Source organism: Rhinopithecus bieti, unplaced genomic scaffold (genome assembly GCF_001698545.2).
Source record: "Rhinopithecus bieti isolate Rb0 unplaced genomic scaffold, ASM169854v2 scaffold_32955, whole genome shotgun sequence".
Classification (NCBI taxonomy): Eukaryota; Metazoa; Chordata; class Mammalia; order Primates; family Cercopithecidae; genus Rhinopithecus; species Rhinopithecus bieti.
In genome coordinates this window covers 734,288-758,094 of record NW_016814423.1, presented here as the reverse complement: position 1 = coordinate 758,094, position 23,807 = coordinate 734,288, and the positions used below count along the sequence as shown (strand labels likewise).

Below are 23,807 nucleotides of genomic sequence, written 5' to 3'. Positions count from 1 at the left end.
GTGGAGAGGGCACTGCGTTGTTCCAGGTATGCATGCCACTTTTGTAAAATGGAGGCTTGAGAAATAGCTGATATAGGCCTGGAAAACAACCCCTGTATCCAGCCCTTAATAGAGAGATCTGTTCTCACTGTTACTGGCAGATGATCAGTTACAGGCAGATGTGCGGCATGGCCTTACGTGCTCCCAGAACCTGTTGTCCAGTTGGAGAAGAGTGGGTTTCAGCACACTTCCACAGCAGTGACCAGAATCTCAGAAGAACTGCTTTCCCCTGCTGAACATGCCAGAGGACCTGTCCTGTCCCTTCAGGATTTACAGTCGCGTCTAAAGACACTGGTATCCCAGAAGGGGGAGACTAGAGCTTGTGCCTGAGCCATCACTGTTTTAGCCCTTCTCAAACACTACCACTTGTTCTTTATCCTAGATCCCTTCTTTTTTTTTTTTTTTTTTTTTTTTGAGACACAGTCTCTGGCTCTGTCGCTCTGGTTGGAGTGCAGTGGCACGACCTCAGCTCATTAAATCCTCTGCCTCCCAGGTTCAAGCAACTCTCATGCCTCAGCCACACAAGTAACTGGGATTACAGGTACACATGACCATGCCTGGCTAATTTTTTATACTTTTAGTAGAGAAGAGGTTTCACCATGTTGGCCACACTGGTCTCAAACTCCTGGCCTCCAGTGATCTGCCCGCCACGGTCTCCCAAAGTGCTGGGATTACAGGTGTGAGCTACTGTGCCTATTTGAGGTTGCTTATTTAATAGTCAGTAAACGGGAAGCAAACATTGAAATAAACATGGGATGAAAGCCCACCAGTATCTCCAAAGACCCAGGAAGCTTTGCAACTGTTTAACTGTTTTAGGTATGCAAAACTGTTATATTTTCTCAATGACCAAGCCTGAAGTAAGGTGCTTCTTACCTGGCTAAGTGATCCATAGTAACTTTGCAGCTGGTCCCAGGCCTTGTACTTTTGTGAGTGGATGGCCCATCCTCTGGATTGAAGAAGGGTGCCAGTGCATCTCGGTGTTGCTGTAGCAATGACAAGTCAGTCCTCAGAAGTTAGAATAGCATCAATATAATGCCTGCAAGTCAGGGTAAAAGGGATGCTAAAGAAGGCATTAGCTAAATCTAACACAGCATGATAAGTGTCTGTTTTGTATTAATTGCTCAGTCACTTGAGTTATATTACACACAGCAGCATGTATCTTGGAAAGATTAGTAGTGTCCACTCGTCTACTGTTGGAAGTGCCATCAGATTTTATTACTGGTCATACAGGATGGTTGAAAAGACTCTGGGCTGGCCGGCTAATATTAACTTTGGCCAGTTTCTCCCCAGTGGCTGCGATTTCTTGTGTTCTACCAGATATTGTCTCACATTAACAATACACAGTGGGGGAGGGAGGTCCACTTTCCCATTTTGCCTCCCCTCTTAATATAGCCTTTGTCATAGGTGAAATTCCCCCACAGATGTTTGTAAAGTGCATCCTAAGAAGACATCCTTACTCAAGACATTTTCTGAAATAGTTGAGATAAAGACAGGAGAGTAAACAACGGGGGAACTCTAAACAAAACTAAGGAGGAGAGGAGTTTGTTTCACTCAGATTTTTAACCCTTCACAACCATCTATAGCTTCCCACTTACTAGGGTCTCTCTCTGGATTTCCATCAATTAAGACACATTCTTCACCTGCTCCCACTAAAGTTAAGGTTCTCTTAGTGCTGTTTTAGACTCCAATCAATAGTGAGCTCCAAATACAACCTCTGGTCTCCGCCTATTGCTCTTACACAGAAGCAGTCTTGACCCTACCTATGATCTCAAGGCTGGAAAGAAGTCCACCCCTGAATTGCAGAGATTGGGATCCTTTTACCGAGGGTTTCTTCTTGTCTTTCTCCCTCTTCTGATAGAGGTGGGAGGGGGCGGGTACTAAGAAGGGGTCTAAACTATTGTTCAGGAGTCACATCTTTCCAAACCCCACTAACATGCCATTGGGGTGCCCATCTGTATTCTTTGTCAATCCCAGCTGAAATCAGATCATATCACATTTGTTTCCTAGTAACCCTAATTGCAACTTTTTAAACTCCTTTTTTCAGTCCAGCAAACTTTGTTTCTCCCTTTTTCCATTTTCCTTTAGCAACCAGTCAGAACTAACCTCTTCCCTTTTGAGTTTCTAGGAAATCTGAAATGGCTTTCCCCATATCTTGTTCCATAAGGGGATTATTTCACTTCCGGGGGGTACTTCTGTCTCGATTTTTCAGGTTCATTCCCTTCTAGGGAGATATCATCCCACTGGTGTCCCATAGCTGCATCATTCATGTACATAAAGGTTTCTCTTGGCAGCTATTTAAAAGTTTTTGCTGTATCCAGTAATCCTGCCCAGACCTGTGTGTGTTGGAATTCTGCTTTCCACTGCATGAACAGTTTCACTCTCAAATGGGGAGGATAATGACTTCCTCCTCTGAGTTAACCTCTATGTCATCATCTGACTCACTGGTTGGTTACCAAGAATTGCAGGTATTTGCAACCCAGCCTGGTTTGACAAGGACAGTCCACACGTTCAGCTGGCCCAGCTTTCTCTCTCCTAGCCACACAAAGTGGCAAGGTACGATTTCCAACCGTACCTCTTGAGTTTCAAGTTTATCCAAAAAACCCAGACATTAGCACAGACATGGAAATTCTCACATCCCTTTCTCACTGTGATTCTTTTCCCAGCTTCTCTACACTTGCCTCAGCTGCTACTTGTGCTTTCGTGACCGCTCACATAGAAAATAACAGCAGCAAACTCACTGCTGTCACTGCTTGGCAATCTTTCTCACCACGGTGAGTCATACTTTTTAGTAGCATTTTACTAACAAGTTTTCTAGACCCTCTGTCACTTTTGAGGCACCCTCACAAGTGGTCCACAGACACGTAGCATATGGGCAACACCACGAGGACCACTCGTAAAACTTCCTCCACAGATGCTTCTGTCCCCTTGTCCATACTTTGGTTTCCTGGCTGGCCATTTGCTCCATTACAGGGCCGTATACACAAAGCAACTCTCAAATGCCAAAGGATCTGAAAAATTAAGGGAGGCAGAAAATCCATTTTGTCAGTACTGGTTAATTTATGGATGCGACGTACACACAGGAGCATAACCTTGGATGGCTGCAGGTAGGTAGTTGTTCACACTGTTACTCTGCAGACCCGGGGTTAATACTCCACAGGGAAAGGGTATACATGCCTCAGCAAGGCAATTAAAAGCAACCCTCCAGAATGGACAAGGAGGCTACATGCATCACAGCCTATAATTTTTGTTGACATGATTTTACACTAAGGACAGCAAATAAATGAGAGATCAGAAGGCATTCATGGAACCTGGGTAAATCAGAAGTAACATGGTGGATTAGCATCCAAAATGGGTCATTTTGTCTCCACAGGTTCTGTGACCTGCTGTTTTTTTGAAGTACAGCTGGGAATATTAATGTAAGTGCAAGACATGCACGGTTTTATCCTTCCCTGTCTTCGGTAGCACAGTGATGAAGAGAACAGTCTCTGGAGGGAAATTTCTACTGTGAAATGAACGCTCCAAAAAATAAGAAAATGTAATCTTTGAACACAGATAGAAGAATCAATAGGCCAGGCGCGGTGGCTCACACCTGTAATCCCAGCACTTTGGGAGGTCAAGGTGGATGGATCATGAGGTCAGGAGTTTGAGACCAGCCTGACCAACACGGTGAAACCCCACCTCTACTAAAAATAAAAAAAACTAGCTGGGTGTGGTGACATGTGCCTGTAATCCCTTCCACTCAGGAGGCTGAGGCAGGAGAATTGCTTCAACCCAGGAGGCAGAGGCTGCAGTGAACTGAGATCGCAACATTGCACTCCAGCCCGGGCAACAAAGCGAGACTCCGTCTCAAACTAAACTAAACTAAACTAAACTAAACTAAACTAAACTAAACAAAACAAGAACAATCAATAAAAATAAAAAAGAGGTGAAAATCTGATAGATGCCTATATAAACAAATAATCCAAAAGAAAAATAGTGCAAAAGATGAATTTTCAATAAATATTTCAGGATACTGAATATCCATCTGGAGAAATAAAATTTAACTTTTAAACTCATGCACGAAATCAATTTCAGGTGGATTATAGACTTCCGGAGAAAAAAGAATTCAATGGAGTATTTAGAATTTAATATAGGAAAATAATTTCATTACAATAGGGTAGGTAAGGAATTCTTAAAAAGCACATAGAAAGTGTTTACCCTAAGAGAGAAATGCTATTGTAACACAGTTGATGTGAGTAAGGACACTGGGTCAAGCTCAAGGTTGTTCTAAGTCTCTTCCTGTAGGGCTTTAGCTCAGATTCAGAGCTAGAACTTTCAGAAGCTCACAGTAGCGTCTACCTCCTGAGATGCTGTGACAAGTTAATACACTCATACACGAAATGTGTAGACTAATAGCAGGTTTGAAAGGAAAATAAAATCTCAGGACACTAAATCACTATGCCCAATAGGAAAGTTAGGGAACCCTGTCACACTAAAACTGACTTCCTTTTTTCCTCAAATAGATAGCTGTAATTATACATGGTTACCTTATCTTATGCAAAATGTAGCAAACATGAGATGAACGCACAATCAACTTTATCCCCCACTCCATTTTCCTATGTAAAATGTGGTTTCAGTGAGTGCTAATCAAAGCCTCACAAGAATGTAAACACTTGCCTCAGGGCCTACCCCTCTTTTCTTCTTTTACTCTCCTTCCCTTACTGCTCACTTTTTCCTCTTTAAATGCTGAAGTCATCAAAACTCTCTTTGGAAAAAGCACAGACCACAGATCCTGCTGTAACTTGTGTTTCTTTTTCCCATGCACATCCTCAAAGTTGGCAAGATCTAGCTCTCAATTTATTGAGACCCGCCTCAGTCACTTTTTGGTTTACATTGTGGAAACCACAGTGAGTTCTGTGCAGAGTCTGGCCCTTTGGCCTGCAGCAACTCTCCGAGCAGGGCCCTGGTACAGCCAGCTGGAAGCTTTGCATTGTTCTGACTGACTGGATGATTTGCTGAGGTCTGGGAGCCTCCCTCTACAGAGATCCCTGATCTTCTAAACTTTTTGTTTGATGTCCGAGGTACGTTCTCTTCTAGAACTCCCTTTCTGGGAGTTTGCTGCTTCTGAGGAGGCAGAGAGCAGTCTTCAACTTGGGCCAGCATCTGCAAGTAAGGAGCTGGCTTGGGGTTTTTTAATTGGATTTGGTAGCTTTAAGTCTAGGTTTCTTGTTAGTTATAAATTCTTATGTTCAAAGATCTCAACTTATGTAAATTGTGCAATCACTTTTTCTTCCTGTTTTGGTAAAAATCACTGTCTCCTCCACAAAGTTTTGATTGGAGATACATAAAAAAGATTTTAGAGATCTCATATTCTTAATAATTGATTAGAATATCAAATTTTACAAATGACTGACAAAAGCATCATGATTATCCATGAGAATTCTGGCTCTGTACATTAAAATCTCTTAGCATTGCTTAAAATTCATAAGACATACCCTTGATTAAAGTGCATGGTCAAATATTTAACTTTCTTTGGGTTCAAGGTATATAAATGTGTTAGTGTGTGTTCCAGAATTGCACACCAAACCTCTGTGACACAAAATTTACCCGTATTACAAACCTGCAAATGTACCCCTGAACCTAAAATAAAATAATTGGTAAAATAAAATAGAAATGTCTTCAGAATTTAATTTAGATATTTAATCTGAAGTGCTCTGTGATATTTTAAATAATTGTTTGACTTGTCTTTCTCATAGCCATAGTAAGGTCAGGGGACATAGAGTGTTCTCCTCAGCCCAACTGTGCCCTCTGACTACACTGGGAAGGGTCAGACATTATTGGCAGCTCTGTCTTTTGTTCCTGGCTCTGCACCTGATACATAAGTAAAATTTCTTACTTCCTAGATTTTTTCACTAAAAATAAAAGTTACTGAGAGGTAATTAACATTACAATTAACATATACAATGAAATCTACTAGATGCATCCAAAGTGTATAATAAAAGTGAGGTGTGTTTTTAGGAAAAAAATTGCTATAGAAAGGTATGAGAAATGTGTTTTCTTTACAAAGGGAAATTTTGTCTACTGTAGAGGTTTTCAAATTGTCTTTAAATTGAAGAAAAATTGATGGATAAAGCTAAATGGATACAGAAAGTTGGGGCTTGGTGTGGTGGTTCATTCCTGTAATCCCAGCACTTCTGGAGGCCAAAATGGGAGGACTACATGAAGCCAGCAGTTTGTGACCAGCCTGGGCAACAAAGTGAGACACCGTATCTACCAACAACAACAACAACAAAAAATTAGCCAGGCACAGTAGTGTGTGCCTGTTGTCCCAGCTACTCAAGAGGCTAAAAGATGGGAGGACTGCTTGAGCCTAGGAATTTGAAGCTATAGTAAGCTAGGACTGTGTCACTGCATTCCAGCCCAGGTGAGAGAGTGAGACCTCATCTCAAAAAAAAGGTAAAGGAAGCTCAGAAAGAATTTTTTTGTCATTGTTCTAAGGTCAAATGATAGGACAAAACTGAAAGGTTGACTGAATTGTAGATTTGTAGCAGATTGATCTTACAAAAGAAATACTGTGTGTGACCAAGTGGGCTGAAATTTAAAGGGTATTATTTAGTCTTTCTATAAATTGAACATTAAAAAGCACGCTTATGCAAGCGTAGAATCTGGACATGATTTTCTCAGAGAACTTATCTGCTCCTTGGTAGAAAATAGTAAAAGGTTAACAAGCATTTCTTAAATCTTACCTTATGATTAAACTAATTGATATTTGATGAATTCATTTATAAAATTCTACTAAAATTGTTTTAGTATTAATACCACACCATGCAAAGGTAAAGTTGGTTTTCTTTTTTGAACCAGGATTTTGTTTAATATCAAGAGAGAGTGAAAGATTTGTTTGCCTTTTGGGCAAATTGCAAAACAAGAAGAGGGGAGTAAGGTTCAGTTGGTCTCATATTATATTTATTAGGTCTTACTGGTTTTTCGTTTTTTCAGGGTATTTTTGTTTGTTTTTTTGAGACAGTGTCTCACTCTGTCACCCAGGCTGGAGTGCAGTGGTGTGATCTTGGCTCACTGCAACCTCCACATCATGGGTTCAAGTGATCTTCTTTCCTCAACCTCTGTAGTAGCTAGGACTACAGGCACACACCAATACAACCAGGTAATTTAGAAATTTCTTTTTTGTAGAGACGAGGTCTCACTATTTTGCCCAGGCTCACCTTGAACTTCTGGGCTTCAATGATCTTCCTGCGTTGGCCTCCCAAACCAATGGAATTACAGGCACATGCCAGTGCATTCAGCCTGATATTAGACTTTATTATTTGAGAAACTGAATCTCCTTTGTCTATATCAAAGAAAAAAGGTTTTACTTTTAGAAATATTTAAAATATAATTTTGGCTTAATGAGTAATTTATTTCATCGTGATTGGTGATTCTATTTTATAATATCAAGTGTTTCAAACCTTTGATATTGGACAAACTTTCCAAATCAAATTCTAATTCAGCCTTAGTGACCTAATTAGCTTTTTGAATATTAGGTCACCTGAAGTCCAATAGGGACACAATAGCCATATTTAATATGTTAAAATCATACAGGAAGCATGGATGAATATTTAACTTTCTTTGAGCTCTATTTGCCTAAATATTAGCATGTGCTCCAAAATCATATGAGATGCCAATAATTCTGACATGGCTTACTGTATGTTATCAGTAATAATTATGATTATTATGCTAAATTGTTGTATGACACAGAATTAACCAAATTTCTTGTCAACTGTACCTGTAGCTATGACTGTCCTAAGAATTTTTCATTCACAATTATTGTTTTACTTTGATTATTCTCAATAAGTGGTTTATAAAAAACCAGTGACACAAAACTTGCTTCTTTAGGGGAGTTCATGAAATTGACTCCGATAGGTTTTCTTGAATTCAGGTTTCTGATAACTTTGGAGATTGTGCCATTGTACTAATGAAAACAACAACAATAAAAACAACAAAACTCCCAGGATTCTAATTAATCGGCTGATGTGTTCATGAGGACTGCTGAGCCCATATAAAGTAGAACAAGTTAATTATGTGGGACTGAAGTAACAGGAGACTGAAACAACTTTTAGCACTTTTTTGTTTGAAACATTGATGACTATTTTCAGAGTAAAGAAAATTTTTTTTCTTAGCTATTTATAGTTTTAACAACTGAATATGGTATACTCTTTAGAGAAAATTTGAAGTATACTTCTTTCTCTTACCTGACTTTCCTAGAATTTGAAAACTATTTCTGAATATTCTTAATTTATGGTAATATAAATTATTTGCATATGATCAATAATTTTTTTTTTTTTTTTTTTTTTTTGGTAACGGGACACAATTGAGACACTGGTTACCCTGCCAAGGCTTTGGCGGGAATAGCGTATTTTCAGCTATGAGCAGATTGCTTTGAGAAATTTAGGTTGAATAATAGAATCAATAAAATTCCCTTGGAGAGACTGACCTTGTACCTTCTCTATGTGGTTTCTTTACAGATTTTCTGACCTGCGGTAAGAAAAGCATGTCACTTTCTGACAGGCCTAGNTTTTTTTTTTTTTTTTTTTGGTAACGGGACACAATTGAGACACTGGTTACCCTGCCAAGGCTTTGGCGGGAATAGCGTATTTTCAGCTATGAGCAGATTGCTTTGAGAAATTTAGGTTGAATAATAGAATCAATAAAATTCCCTTGGAGAGACTGACCTTGTACCTTCTCTATGTGGTTTCTTTACAGATTTTCTGACCTGCGGTAAGAAAAGCATGTCACTTTCTGACAGGCCTAGGAACTCCAAGTAATCTTGTGACCTCAAGATGAGAGGAATTCACCCAGTTCATACAGTTATTTGCAGGCACAATAAATCCTTGTTTGAGCTTGAGGGGCTTTTTGAAAAGTCACATCTTAGACACTTTGTTCAAAATAAAGTACCATCAATGCCAACTTAGAAGAGCCTATATGGAAAAAAAAAATTATTCTTGTAGCACTTTATGAAAATAATCAGGCCAAATACAATAAAACTAAAACTTATGTTGGAAATAAATTGGTCTTACTATGATTTTGCTTTAGTAAAATGGAAGACTGTAGAGAGAAAATGTATTTCAAATGAAACTATAGTACATCTTTTATTGGATTCTAGCCTTGTTCATTGCCTTCTAGTTTTATTATTTGTCTACAATTTAGCTAGACTGGATCCTAAATTCTTTTACTGGTTACGAGTCTCCAAACTAACATTTTCTATGTTTTATGATTTTTTCTTTCCCATTTTTTTCTGACTTGGAATTAGTAGAAATTAAAACTGTGCTTTTTGCAAAGCCCTGCAGACTGAAACTAGAAAACTTAAACTTTGGAGAAATAACAGCATCTTATTTATTTACATAAAACATTTTCATGACTGTCTAGCTATATATGGACTGCTCTGCAATATAGTCTATTGGTTTTCAAGGATTGCTTTCTACTTTGTTGCTATAATCCAGCTGTGTCTCTTTTTTCTTATTTTTTCCCTTTATTTCTTATTGCCCCTATTTCTTCACAACCTTCTAGAATGAGTCTCCTTAAAAATGTGGGTCCTTACCTTCTAGGAAAAACCATCCTAATGTTGAAAGATTAGGGGAAAAATATAACCAAACAATCATTTTCTTCTAAAATGCTTTCTCTGAAATATTTCGAAGAACAAGGAAAATAAAATTTTGGGACCTCAAACTCACTATGCCAAAGGAAAAGTTGGGAACTGAGTTATGCTAATACTACCTTCCTTTTGTTCCCAAAGAGACAGCTGTAATTTCACAAGTTTGCTTATCTTATGTAAAATGTAGATCCCCCACGCACAAGACAAATGTACAATCAACTTTTTCCCCTCTCCTCTTTACACATGCAACATCTAGATGCAGTGAGGGTTAATCAAGGCCTTGTAAGAATGTAACACTTGCCTCACTGTCTTTTCCCCCACTTTCTTTATCCTCCATCTGCTCCTGCCTGGTCTCACCCCCAATAAATATGGAAGTCAGCAAAACTCTCTTTGGAAAAAGCACAGGCCACGGAGCCTACTGTGGTTTATGTTTCTTTATCCTTAAACTTGGCAAAATAATTCTCTGAATTGAATTAGATCTGTATCAGTCATTTTTGGTTTACACAGGTCTACACTAAACACTAAGTCAGTATTTGCTACTAGTGACAGCTTTTTTCAAGTAATTGCAACAAGTACCATACGTATCCACTGTAAAATACATCATTATTTTGCATCACAATAAAAGCCTAAAACTATTGAAAAACTATGACATGACAAAAATTTTATCTCATATATGTTGAAAATAATACTTTCTGTTTGAAATGCCTGTTCCCTGGTGCCATAAAGAATTAGTACTGGAACATAAGTTAAATTTCCTCAGCAGGGCCATTTTTATATTTTCTGCAGAAATGGTATACTCACTAGCAGTTTTGCCACGAGAGTACACCAAACAGAGACAGGGTCATTTATAATAATGCGTCCACCCTACGGCTGTGTCCAGTTTCCATTGGCTGGAACAGGACCTCACATTCTGTATTTGTCCTGACTGGCTGCAACTTAGAACTTCTTAAAAGAGGCAAAGGCAGAGGAGAACAAAGGAAGGAGGAAGTCACTTGTGGAATGCTGAGAAAGGTTATTCTTCAAATAAGGAAGAGGAACAGGCTATGACCTAATGCTTGCTTGGGCCAGTATACACATGCCAGGGCAAATATTTAGGCTAAATTGTGGGCGCTAAGAACATAAAGTACATTGATTTCTTTATTACGGCTAGCAGATATTTAAGAATGTTAGCATAGGTCTTTGAATAAATTTTGCTTCTAAGAGAAGTTACTAGTTATTCCTAATTAGATGGGGAGGAAAATCTTCGAAGAGGAACCTCTACTTTACTTTTTCCACTTTTGAACTTACATAAATGTATGTATTTATATCACTCCGATGATCACACGAGATAGAAAGTGAAAGCAAAATAGGTAATGAAGGTTTTCTAAAATTTCTCATATTTGGATAAAACTCTTCTAAATCACTGTGCAACTCACCTTGTCCATGGATTTTTCCTACATTAGCATCATCTCTGCTAATTAGGAGCTTTGCTGATGCTGTATTTGTAGTGAGAGAACTATAAGGTTTCTGTTAGATTATGTTTCTCATCTACTAACATCCCTCTACGAGTCGTGATGTTGAAGATACCACCAGAATGTGAAAACTGAAGTTTTTTACAGCAATTTCATGTGTGTGCACACAAAGTCGATCACATGACTGTCTTCTAACCGATAGTCTTTTTACAATATTATGATTCATCTCTATTTGAAAGATGTAAAAAATATGCCTTTTAAAATAAATGGAACACACTATTTTTTTCTCTGTGACTGCCCCTTCTCCGTATAAAATTTCATCGGCTCATATGTATTCTGGTCTATTATTGTGAAAACATGTGTAATTATCATTTCAAATTAGTTGACAACTCGATTTACCTGCTGCCTCAGGATTAGAGAGAGAGTTGTTATTGGGCTACTAGAATTCCTATTTTAAATATTGCTGTGAATTGTTTTAATTTTATATAACCTGGGCATTCATTTTGTACACAGTTTCGACATTCTCATGCCAGAAATAGGGTTTAGAAATCCATGACAGTTTCCAGTTTGTGGCCACCTCCACGTTCCTCAAGGTGGTCATCGAACACAGCCCCTTATAAAACCTGCTCAAGGTGACTACTGCATATTAGACAGCTCAATACCACCTTTATCTCACCCCACTGTCCTCTGTGGGAACTGCACAGATGAATACTGCACAGAGGCAGTAACCACCTCTCAGTCACAGTTTGACTCTATGGAAATCATGGTTGCTTGACATTAACCCAGCAATTTGAACTCGTTATGAGAAACCTGCTTGGGTAACACTCCAAAACCCAATTGTGATGCTGAGTTTTAGGAGTCAACTAACTGTATTAAGAACCCTGGCAAAGCATTACTTCTGGGTCGTGAGGGTTTCACCAGAAAGCTCTGAAATGTGAGTCGGTAGACAGAGTGGGTAGATCCTGTGATGGAGCAGGGACCCTTTGTTAGGGGCCTGTAGCTTCCCCAAGCAGGGAAATAAAGGAGAATCCTGAGTCCCTTTCAAGGCAAATCCCAGGTACCCAGCGAGCAGTGAGAAGGAAACGAGGAACTTGATAAGTAAGAAAGTAATAGTAGCCTAAACAACAGCCAAGGAAGTTAGAGTCAGAAGATGTTTGTTTTGTTCTAAAGATCATATCTTAACATACACTCCTGGCCGGGCGCGGTGGCTCAAGCCTGTAATCCCAGCGCTTTGGGAGGCCGAGACGGGCGGATCACGAGGTCAGAAGATCGAGACCATCCTGGCTAACATGGTGAAACCCCGTCTCTACTAAAAAATACAAAAAACTAGCCGGGTGAAGTGGCGGGCGCCTGTAGTCCCAGCTACTCGGGAGGCTGAGGCAGGAGAATGGCGTAAACCCGGGAGGCGGAGCTTGCAGTGAGCTGAGATCCGGCCACTGCACTCCAGCCCGGGCGACAGAGCGAGACTCCGTCTCAAAAAAAAAAAAAAAAAAAAAAAAAAAAAAAAACATACACTCCTGAGTCATTTTCCATAAACCTAGACACCCATCAAACGCATCTGCTGACAAGTACACCTCAGATAAGGGGGCCTGAAAACTGAATTCTGACTGCCATTCTTTGTACTAAATTTCTTCCTGACGGGCCTAGACAGAGTCAAATACATTAGCCAAAGAGCTAACATTTTTTTCTGCTGACCCCAAATTTTAAAACAGACCTTCTTTTCTTTAAACAATTACAGATCAGAAAACCTTTGAATCTATGTATGGGCTGTAAGCCCTTGCTTCAAAATATCATGAGTTTTCAGGACAAAACCATGTGTAACCTCCATGTACTGATTTATAATTTTGCCAGTAACTTCTGCTTTCCTGAAATTTACCCCTGCTTTAAAAAAAACCCCTTACATGCAAGCCACTGGGGAAGTGGGAACTTAAGCATTAGCTGCCTCATCCGCCTTGCTTGACAATGTCCAGATAAACACCTCCTTTTCTCCCACTGCAAATGTCAGTGTAGATATCAGTCTTACTGCACTGGATGAGCAGACCTGAGTTGAATTCTATAACAATCCACCCTCTATGTGGGTAGGCACCATCCAGTGGGCTGGGGGCCCTGAGAGAATGAAAAAGTAGTGAAAATGATTTTGCTCTCCCTCTCTCCTAGAGCTGGTACACTCTCTGCCTCCTGCCCTTGGACATCCTAACTACAGATTCTCTTCCTTGGGACTCCAGGACTTACTTCTGCATCCCTCCACATTCTCAGAGCCTTTGGCTTCAGACTGAGAATTACACTGTCAGCTTTCCTCATTCTAAGACTTTCAGCCTTGGAATGAGCCATGCTACTGGTACTCCATGGTTTATAGGTTGCAGAAGACCTGTCTTGGCTTCCATAATCATGTGATCCAATTTATCTAATTAATGCCACCCCCCATCTGTCTATCTAGATATGTATCCTATTGGTCTTGTGTCTCTGAAGAATGCCAAAACAGGTTTTATTTTTTAAACCATGAATGATTGTAGAGTACCAGAATTTTAGGAATGAGTTTCTTTCATTGGTTTTGGGGTTTCTAAAATTAGATTTCTAAATTGATGAAACCTAAAAATGCTAAAGAATCCATTTCTAATAGTTCAGAGAACATTGCTAGTCCATGTCATAAACTGCTTAAGAGATACACAAACATCTACCTTTGACACTCCTAATCAACCACGAATAAAAGACAAGGAACTTGGTGACTCTGACAACACATCTTTAAACATCCGTGGAAAATCAAGGACTCTGCTTCTAGCGTTGATGAGTAAAGTGACTGATAAAAAAGATAAGCTAAGAGATTCAAATTTCAGAATTCGGCTTCACATAAAAAGCCTTAAGCTTCTTACAGTGCTCTGAGTGAGAATTATATCTCCTATAGTCACAGGGCTGAAAATGCTAAAAGGCCAACACAAATCCTCACCATGAGTTGGCTGAATTACTATGAAAGTTGAACTTTCAGCCTAGCAAGGTATCTACTGTAAATTTACGGCACTGTTCAGAAAAGAATGGAACCCTGTGGATTGGGTTGGGAACATCTGGGGAGACCATGCTGAGGCTGGAAACATTGAGCTCTGAAATTCTGATGTTTTCTTTGCCGGCAGACCTGACCCCTACTGACACCCTCTTGGCAGTACCTTCTTCACCCACACTGGTCTAGGTGGTTCCACCTCTGTCTGAAGGGATTACGCCAGCATTGCCTGAGGGAAAGGTAATGGACTCCCCTGAGGCAGTTGCCGAGGAATGCAGTGCTGCTTCTCCTCAGGCCCCACACCCACCACTCCTTTTTGCTTCTAGACCTGCAAGTCACTCAAATCTCAAAAGGCCATTTAAGTCGACTCAGATCTCAAAAGGCCATTTAAGTCGACTCAGATCTCAAAAGGCCATTTAAGTCGACTCAAATCTCAAAAGGCCCTTAAAAAATGATATACAAAGTTTGGCCCACGGGAGGTCCACGACAGTTCAAGAAAACGATTTGAGTTTATAATTTATACAAGCAGAAATCTGGAAAACATGTGGGAAAGGATATTAAGAGTTGGGATAATAGTGGAGGAAACATAAAGTTGGATCACCCAGATTTAATGATATGGACACATTAAAAAAGACACTGCTTTGAGTTTTGCAGCATGGGAAATTAGAAACGGCCCTAACAGTTTGGTTGGTTGGCTAAACCATGAATCAAAAGATGGCCCTTATTTAGCTCGTTGGATGCGCTTGATCTCCCTTGGCCTAACGTAGAGGGAGAGACTCGAAGGCTTAGAACCAACGGAACTCCAGAGTGCGTTTGTCATTTGAAATCTACTCATCCGCACTGGGAGGCTCCAGAAGATAAACCTTTCAGCAATACTTTAAGAAACTGATTTGTGAGGGGAGTCCAGCATCCTTGAATAACTTTCTCTGTAGGTGGAAGCTTATACTGAGAACCACAGTCACTCAATAGAAAATTTAAATGCGTTGGGAATAACTGGATCTCACAGGTCCCAGGGCCATGTGGCAACTGTCAACCTTCAGTCAAGATGGATATAGTTACCAAAATGGGCAGCAAAGGTAAGGCAACATTCAGATTCATCTGACTCAAGTAGATCTATGGTGTTGGCTAATCTGACTGTGGTGTTCTTAGAAGTAAAATAGAAAAGAAGCCTAATACACTCTTAATTGATATGAAAATACTGAAAACATTTACATTACGTTTACAAAAGTCGAACTCAAATCAAAATAATAGAAAATCACAGCTCCTACTAAAATCCAAGAAAAGAGCCAGTTTACAGTCAAGAACTCCTTGAAAAAGGGAGCAGACAGGTCCCCTTGATGAAGGACCCAGGTATACCACAAAAACTTTATACTGTTAATCTTTCTCTGATCCTTCCCAAAAGGGAACCTGTAACCTTTTAACAGCTGTGTTTTGGGGAAAGGAATATAATAAGAACTTTTCAGGACTAGTAAACAATGCTCTGACCTTACACTGATTCCAGAAGACTCAACTCAAAACATCACTACAAAATGCCAGTCAGAGTGGGGATTTACGGAGGTCAGGTGATTAAATTTTAGTCACATGAAAATACCATGGGTCCAGTGGCCCCAAACACATACTCTGGTCATTTCTCTAGTTGCAGATGCACAGCTGTAATAGACATAGTCAGCACCTGGCACATTTCCCACACTGGTTCCCTGACCTGTGGAGTAAGGGATAGTATGGTGGGAAAATCTAAATGGAAGGCACTAGAGCTACCTCTACCTAGGAAAATAGAAAATCAAATTCATAACCACGCCTCTGGAGTGACTGTAGAGGTTACCACCACCATGAAGGACTGGAAGGATGCAGGGGTGGAGATTCCAACACATCCCTGTCTAATTTGGCCTGTGCAAAAGACAGATGGATCCTGGAGAGTGACAGTGGATTCCCACAAGCTAAACCAAGTGTTCCTTGTAATTGCAACTGCTGTATCAGATGTGGTTTTATCACTTGAGCAAATTAACACATTCCCTGGTACCTGGTATGCACCTATTGATCTAGTGAAGCTTTTTCTCTATTTCTCTTCATAAGGCCCACCAGAAGTAGCTTAATTTCAGGGTCAATGCCAGTAGCATACTTTCTCTGTCCTACCTCAACATAACATCAACTTTCCATAACCCAGTCACAGTTTGCAGGAAGTTGGTCACCTTCTCCTTCCACAAGATACTACACTGGTCCACGGCATTGATAATATTATGCAGATTCAACATGGTGGAAGTCCAGTAACAAGTCCTCTGAGCACTTATAAGGTATTTTCATTTCATATAGTGAGAAATTCTCTAACTAGATCTCTTTTACCAAAAGCAAAATACATACATACATACACACATATATACATATGGTATTTATGGCCCTAGGTCAGAATAAGGGACTACAAAAAAACATGTAAATTGACTTCCACAAGAATAAAAGGAAGAGAAGGGGCACAAATGTTTCCTGAATTAGACTCTCCCCCTGAAGAACGCTGTGATACCTGGTCTCCCCTGAGACTCACAGCCTCCTTGACACCTGTAGTCTCTGTAGTTGGCACACCGGCTCCCTAGCAGTAATCCCCCCAGGAAGTCTTCCTAAAAAGCAGAGGATATCCATGACGGCTTGAAAACTCTCACAGGCAAATATTTTTTCAAACATCCATAGCTACCCAGGCAGTTAAGGAGGCCCATGAGAACTCACATTATGGTAGATAACCCTGTACAATTGGCTCCTTCAAACAATGACCACTCCCAACCTTGGAGAGACAGTGCAGCAAGTGACCCAGAGTTGCTCTCTCTGCCAGACTAACAGTCCTCATAATAGACCACCCTCAAGGCCTCATGTTAACGAGTACAATTTAGGGGAATTTACCTTGGCGAGGACTGGTAAACATACTTTATGGTCATGCTCCAGACTCCCGTGAACTTTAGATACCTTCTAGGTGTGGTTGTTATCTTCCCAGGATGGATGAAGGCATTCAACTCTCTCTGAGACCACCTCAGACGTATCATGCCATCTCTTAAAGGACATTTTTTGTCCTAGGTTCGGGCTGCCTAAAACCATGCAGTGGGTAAGCTTTTCTATTTTTTCTTTCTTTCTTTCTTTCTTTTTTTATTTGCGACAGAGTCTCACCTTGTTGTCCAGGCTGGGGTGCGATGGCGTGATCTCGGCTCACTGCAACCTCCACCTCCCGGGTTCAACCAATTCTCCTGCCACAGCCTCCCAAGTAACTGGGATTACAGATGCCCACTACAACGCCTGGCCAATTGTTTTGTATTTTTTAGTACAGACGGGGTTTCACCATGTTGGCCAAGCTAGTCTTGAACCTCTGACCTTGTGATCCACCTGCCTTGGCCTCCCAAAGTGCTGGGATTACAGGTGTGAGCCACCGTGCCTGGCCAGTGGGTAAGCTTTTATATCTTAAATTACTCAAAAGGTAGCCAAAGGCCAGAAATCCCCTGAAAACTCCACACAGCAAGGAGACCTCAGTCCTCAGGAGAAGCAGAAAGAGCCACCTAAACCTTAAAGAGAATGTTGGCTAAACTGTGCCGGGAAACAGAGGAAAACTGGCTCACTCTCTTCCATAGCTCTTCTGGACTCTAATCCTCCGGTGGATGCGATCATGCATTCTCTGACAGTACTCGGCCTCTTTTCCCAGGCACCTATGTCATCAGTCACTGGGCTTATGAATACCACCAAAGTGGTAAGGACTGAGATTATGCATGCACACAGCAACCTGGAATTCCTTTCACCATGGCCAAGCAGGTTACAGTCCCCTCAGAGTGTTCCAACTGTCAGCAGCAGAAACTAACACCAACCCTCTATATGGCACCGCTCCCCAGGATGATCTGCCAGTTTCCTGGTGGTAGGTTGATCACACTGGGCAGCTTTCATCAGGGAAGGGGTAGCATTTTGTTCTTCCTGGAATAGTAAGACAGTTATTCTCTCTATAAATTTTACTTCCTTGCATGCAAATATTCTGTGGAAGCTACCATCCACGGACTTCAAGAATGCCTATCTACCATTACAGTATTCCACACAGCATTGCTTCTGAACAAGGAACTCATTTCACACACAAAGAAGGGCAGACATGAGCTCATGCTCAGAAACTTCAATGAATTCACCATGTTTCCTATAATCCTGAAGCAACTCACTTGAAACAATGGTGGAATGAGCTTTGGGAGTTACAGTTTCAGCACTTGCTAGATGACAATACTGTGTAACTGTGGGGAAAGGTTCTCTAGAAGGCTGTGTATGCTCTGAACTAGCATGCATTATATGGTGCCATTTCCCCCGAAGCAGTGTGGTCACAAACACTTCATTAATCTCTAAGGACTCACAAATATTTCCTAGTCGTCTTATCTTCTAAACCCTCACAAGAATACAGGCTTTTACTAGTCTGCCTCTCTAAGATTCTTTTAGCCTCTGCCCATCACCCAGTTTGAAAGACACTTTCATATTTTTAGGTATTCATTTTCAGCAACAACCTACTTGTCATTACCAGTTTTCTGTATTAGTGCCTTCTTTGTTGCTTAAAACAGAATACAAAATACTGGGTAATTTACAAAGAAAATAAATGTATTTCTTACACTTAAGGCATACATGGTGGCTTGGCAGCCTCCACACATTTCAAAGTATTTTTTTGAAAGCCTGGGATTCCAGAGAGAGAGCTGTCACAGGGGCAGATCCACCGCAGAGAGCCCCCAGTAGAAGGATGCCAAACACAAATGTGGGGTTGGAACTGTGGCAAAGAGTCCCCACCAGGGCAATGCCAAGTGAAGCTACAGCAGTGAGGTCACTGCAGCGAGTGCCACGTGGGTAATGCCTAGTGGAGTTGAGGAAGTGGTGCCACTACCAGGATCCCCGGATTGTCAAGTCTCCCATGGCATTCAAAGCCTGCCTGGGAAAATTTCCACCAGTACAAGCACCCATGGGTGACTCACCAGGAAAACCTTAGGGGTGACACTGTCTAGGGCTTGCCAGTCCAACCCTCACCCCAGTGTGTTAAGGAGTCAAAAAAAAAATGCTCTCCAGCTTTAAGATGCACTGTTTGCCCTGCTGGACTTCAAATTTACTTAGGGGCTGTTACTTTTTTCTTTTTGTCTATTTCTCTCTTACAGAATGGGAATGAGGACATTATGTTTATCCTGAAATCACCTTTGAAAAAATTCTAACAGTGAGAAAATTATAACTGCAAAAGAGATATGACCTGACAGAATCCATCCTGCCTTTAATCTCCAAGCTGCCCTTCTTTGTTCCTGGACAAAGGGAACATTAACTGGAGGAGTTTATAGCCTAACTTTGAAACAAAGATGAGAGTCCCTCCTTGAAACAAATCCGTTAATTGCTTGGGGACCAGACCACCTTTATAAAACCAACAAATTAACCACAAGATTAGAAAATATGGCTCAGGAGTCATATAGCCAGAGGTCTGAAGATTTCTAACATCCCCAATTGCTCCTAGAGATAGCATTAATACTGTGAAACCTAAGGGGCCTAGGATCCCTATAAGCCCATTGTTTGGGCTGGCCCTGCAGACGGGTCAGTTACAAAATTTGCTACACCTCCCTGAAACAAAAAATTTGAAGTTTCCCTCTTATCTTGTTTTATGTCCTTGAAAACTTGACATGTAACCATGTGAGGGTGCTGTCCCTTATTCTCCCACATACAGAGGGTTGGAATTTCGGGGTTCATGTCAGGCAGCCAGTCTGAAAGGATACATGATAATGTCACAGCTAGCTTTAAGGATTCTCTTGAGCAGTTAAAATCCTTGAAGCTTGGAGCTGACTGACCTACAGTATTTCTGACCAACAGCAACTGCCCCATACTGTAGTTCAGTAACTAAGGTTATTCTCTTTTACTGCAGCAGCCTGGGTTTGATTCTCAGCTCAAGCAGGAAGCCCTTTCTAGTGTGATACTTGGAGAATTTTTGACATTCATTCGATTATTTTCTTCTCCATGGACATCTTCTAACTTTGTCTTAAATTTTGCCTTCTAAGTTATCTTTGGAGAAATTCTCAATCTTGCAAAAACTGCTTGCCATCTCTCTGAGACACCTCATGCATCCACAGTTAAGTCATAACCTTAGTTAGGCTTATAAGTTTCTTATGGGCAGTTACCTCTGGAAAAGTTTAAAGCCAAAAATACTATCTATTTGTCCTGGCTAAAATCTATTAATAAGAGATTTCAGCAGATTTTCTTTTGATGTCTCTGCAATCAAAAATCAATTGATTAAGGCTGATATTGAGCTACATGGTACAGATACTATTTTAAAGCCTTTGCTCTCCCTCTGTAAAAGTTTCTCATTCAGTGGAATTCTTTCTGATCCTCCATTTACTCCTGTCTATTCCTCCTTCCTCTTGTATCTGATCTTTTCGACTCTTGCCAGGGACCTGAAATTACTTTGCATTATGAAAAAAAATTAACCTTGTTGTGTAACAGCTAGATAAAAAAAATATATATATATACTTTTAAAAATGACTAATGGTAGTTGCTCACAGTAAGTGATTATTATTACAGGGTGATACTCTTTTATTTGCACATTTAAATAAGAAAGGTGTGCTCTTACGGGCTGATTACAGAGTGGGCTGATTGGCGTTGCATTGTCCAGCAGCCTTGGGGAAATGTCCTTACAATGAAATACACCGTGGAAGCATTGCACTGTGTCATCCCATACTGTTTCCCTCTTTAGGGGACCCAGGATTCAGTATAAAAATAAGATTCCTCATTTAGGGGAATCTGTTTTGCCTTCCAGCTCTGCCTGCTAATTAGGCCCTAGAAACTGCATGCTTTCCTGGTTCTGTTCCTTAAAAGGTTCCACCCCAAAGTCAATAACCCCATTTAAAAACTTAACAACTTTAAGAACATCTCCAAATTGAAGAATGTCTGCCTTTCCTGGCCATCCTGACTGAAACCCCCACATTTTTCCTTGCTTTAGATAAAATATAAATTACCTATTTTATTTCACCTAAGATTTATCCCTTTAAAATAAAATTTGGAACTGCCTGGTTAAAACTGTTTAGGGCAGGGAACAGGTAATCAAGAGACTGATGATCTAAAATGAAAAGAAAACTTAAAACTGACAAATGAAGAATCCATATAACTTTACCAGATCTGCTTCTCTATGTCTGTGTATTTATATGCTTCATATATATAATATTTTGCTAACAAACTATACAAAAGAGCTCTAATTAATTGGCATATATATGCACTTAAATAAAATATTTTATCAAAAAAATTAGCTACAATGCTTTGTAGTTCACATGACTCTAATAATCTTTGAACAATAAAGATAGCTCTAAAGATTACTGGTACAATAAAATTATTTCTTCAACATTTAGACATTTGGTCTAAATTAGGCAGGTCAGATATTCTCTTTGCTGTTTTAAGGTTATAAATATCTGTGACTTTTTGTAATTGTCCAACCTGCCTGCATTAGAGCCAGTAGCTTCTAGGTAAAGCCTGGGGACATGTTGAGTTAGCCATGCCCCCTAGTTATGTTGGAAAGAGTCAGACATCATCTTCATTTCTGTCCTGTGTCCTAGGCTCTGCACTTCGTATGAAATTAAAACTGCTTTCACTAAAAATAAAAGTTGTGAAGATTTAACATTGTAACACATGTAATTGATACTACCGAGAAAACATTTACCGTCAAGGTATATCAAAATTATAAAATGTGTTTTGTAAAATATTATAAAAGACCTAAAGATACAATTTTGTTTTAAAAGTAATCTTGTCTAAATTAGAGGTTTAAAAAATTGTCTTAAGTTAAAAAAATAATAGGACAAAACGTAAGGTTTAAGCAAGTTATGAAAGGTTTGTTGAAGATTGGTCTTGTAAAGAAAGTTGTGTGTGAGTGAGTAGCTTGCCAAAACTTGAAGCAGGTTACTTAGTTTTTCTACAGAATGATCATTAACGTAAAAATCACAATGACACAGGCCCAGAATCTGCACGCTTATGTGTGATAAACAAAGTTTTCATTGAGCATTAATTAGTTGTTTAGTAGAAAGTTGTAAACAGTTATGGTCAAACTGATTTAGATTTGATAGGTTTGTTTATAAGGTTTTATGTAAAAATTGGGTTTGACATTAATAAACCATTAATGCAAAGGTAAAATTTGGTTTTCTCTTTAAACAAGATTTCTGTATAATACTGAGAGATAATAAAATATTTTTTAATTGTCTTCTAAATAAACTGAAAAAAGTAGGGGAGAGAGAAGATACAGATTCAGATGGCCTCATGCTGACTTTATTTGGTCCTGTTGTTGGGAGAGCAGAGTCTCCTCTCTACCAATGAATAAAGGCTTTTGCCTTTTAAATTTTGAGCTATCATTTTGGCTACGCAAATGATTTGCGGTTATCTGGGATTCTATTTGGTGATATGAAGTGTTTTAAGCCTTTAAAACTTGCAAACTTTGAAAATAAAATTATAATCTAAGAATTTTATTTTAACTCATTAGTCTTTTAAGTATTAGATCCCCTGACATCCAAAAGAGACATATTTAGTTTATTTGGTATATTAACCTACAGAAAACATTGTCAAATACAAAATCATATTTAACTTACTTTGGGTTATATTTATATAAATATGTTATTAGTATGTACTCCAAAATTATATGGTTCCTATAATTCTTTTTTTTTTTTTGAGACGGAGTCTCGGGCTGGAGTGCAGTGGCCAGATCTCAGCTCACTGCAAGCTCCGCCTCCCGGGTTCACGCCATTCTCCTGCCTCAGCCTCCGGAGTAGCTGGGACTACAGGCGCCCGCCACCTCACCCGGCTAGATTTTGTATTTTTTAGTAGAGACGGGGTTTCACCGTGTTAGCCAGGATGGTCTCGATCTCCTGACCTCGTGATACGCCCGTCTCGGCCTCCCAAAGTGCTGGGATTACAGGCTTGAGCCACCGTGCCCAGCTGGTTCCTATAATTCTAATATGTCTTCGTATATGTTATCAGTAATAATTATGTTTATTATGTTAAATTGTTATGTGCCACAGAAATGACCAGATTTCTTTGTTGATTGTGTCTTTAACAATGGCCTCATTGGACACAGTGGCTCATGCCTGTAATGTCCTCACTGGGCACAGTGGCTCGTGCCTGTAATACTAGAACTTTAGGAGGCTAAGTTGGGAGGATTGCTTGAGCTCAGCTATTTGAGATCAGCGTGAGCAAGATAGTGAGACCTTATCTCTACAAAGAAATGAAAAAATTAGCTGTATGTGGTAGCACTTGCCTGTGGTCCCAGCTCCTCTGGAGGCTGAAGAAAGAGGATTGCTTGATCCCAGGAAGGTGAGGCTACGGTGAGCCATAATTGTGCCACTGCACTCCAGCCTGGGTGGCTTGAGACCCTGCCTCAAAAAAATCAAAGTAAAATTAATAAAACAGTGGCTGTCCTGAGATAATTGTCATCCACAGATTACTGTGGTTATTTTTTTTTAAACTATTCAAAAGGTGTTTTCTCTTTGAAATGTTCTCTTGAATACAGGTTTCTCTTAACTAAAGATTGGGGCACTGAAATAGGAAAAAAACAAAACAAACTTCCAGGACTCTCATAGATAGCTGTATGTTTATGAGGACTGCTGGCTCAAGGTCAAAGTTAACTTCATGGACTGAACTAATAGAAGACCAAAATAATCCTTTTATGACTTGTTGCTTGAAAAGTTGCTGAGCCTTTTTGTCATTTTTTCAG

General features: G+C 39.9%; 2 long non-coding RNA genes across 5 annotated transcripts in view; both read right to left on the bottom strand.

The window, feature by feature from the left end:
• LOC108514144 (uncharacterized) overlaps positions 1-1,016 on the bottom strand; it is a 56,062-nt gene extending 55,046 nt beyond the window's left edge. For all 4 annotated transcript variants that reach the window (XR_001881136.1, XR_001881139.1, XR_001881137.1 and 1 more), the window contains exon 1: positions 913-1,016. This is a non-coding gene — a long non-coding RNA (uncharacterized LOC108514144). The remainder of the gene's footprint in view (positions 1-912) is intronic.
• A 1,958-nt stretch (positions 1,017-2,974) lies between these two features.
• Positions 2,975-8,578, bottom strand: LOC108514147 (uncharacterized). The gene is made up of 3 exons (XR_001881144.1): positions 8,507-8,578; positions 7,239-7,363; positions 2,975-3,047 (listed from the first exon to the last, which is right to left on the bottom strand). It is a non-coding gene; the product is annotated as an uncharacterized LOC108514147 (long non-coding RNA).
• Between the last annotated feature and the right edge of the window lie 15,229 nt (positions 8,579-23,807).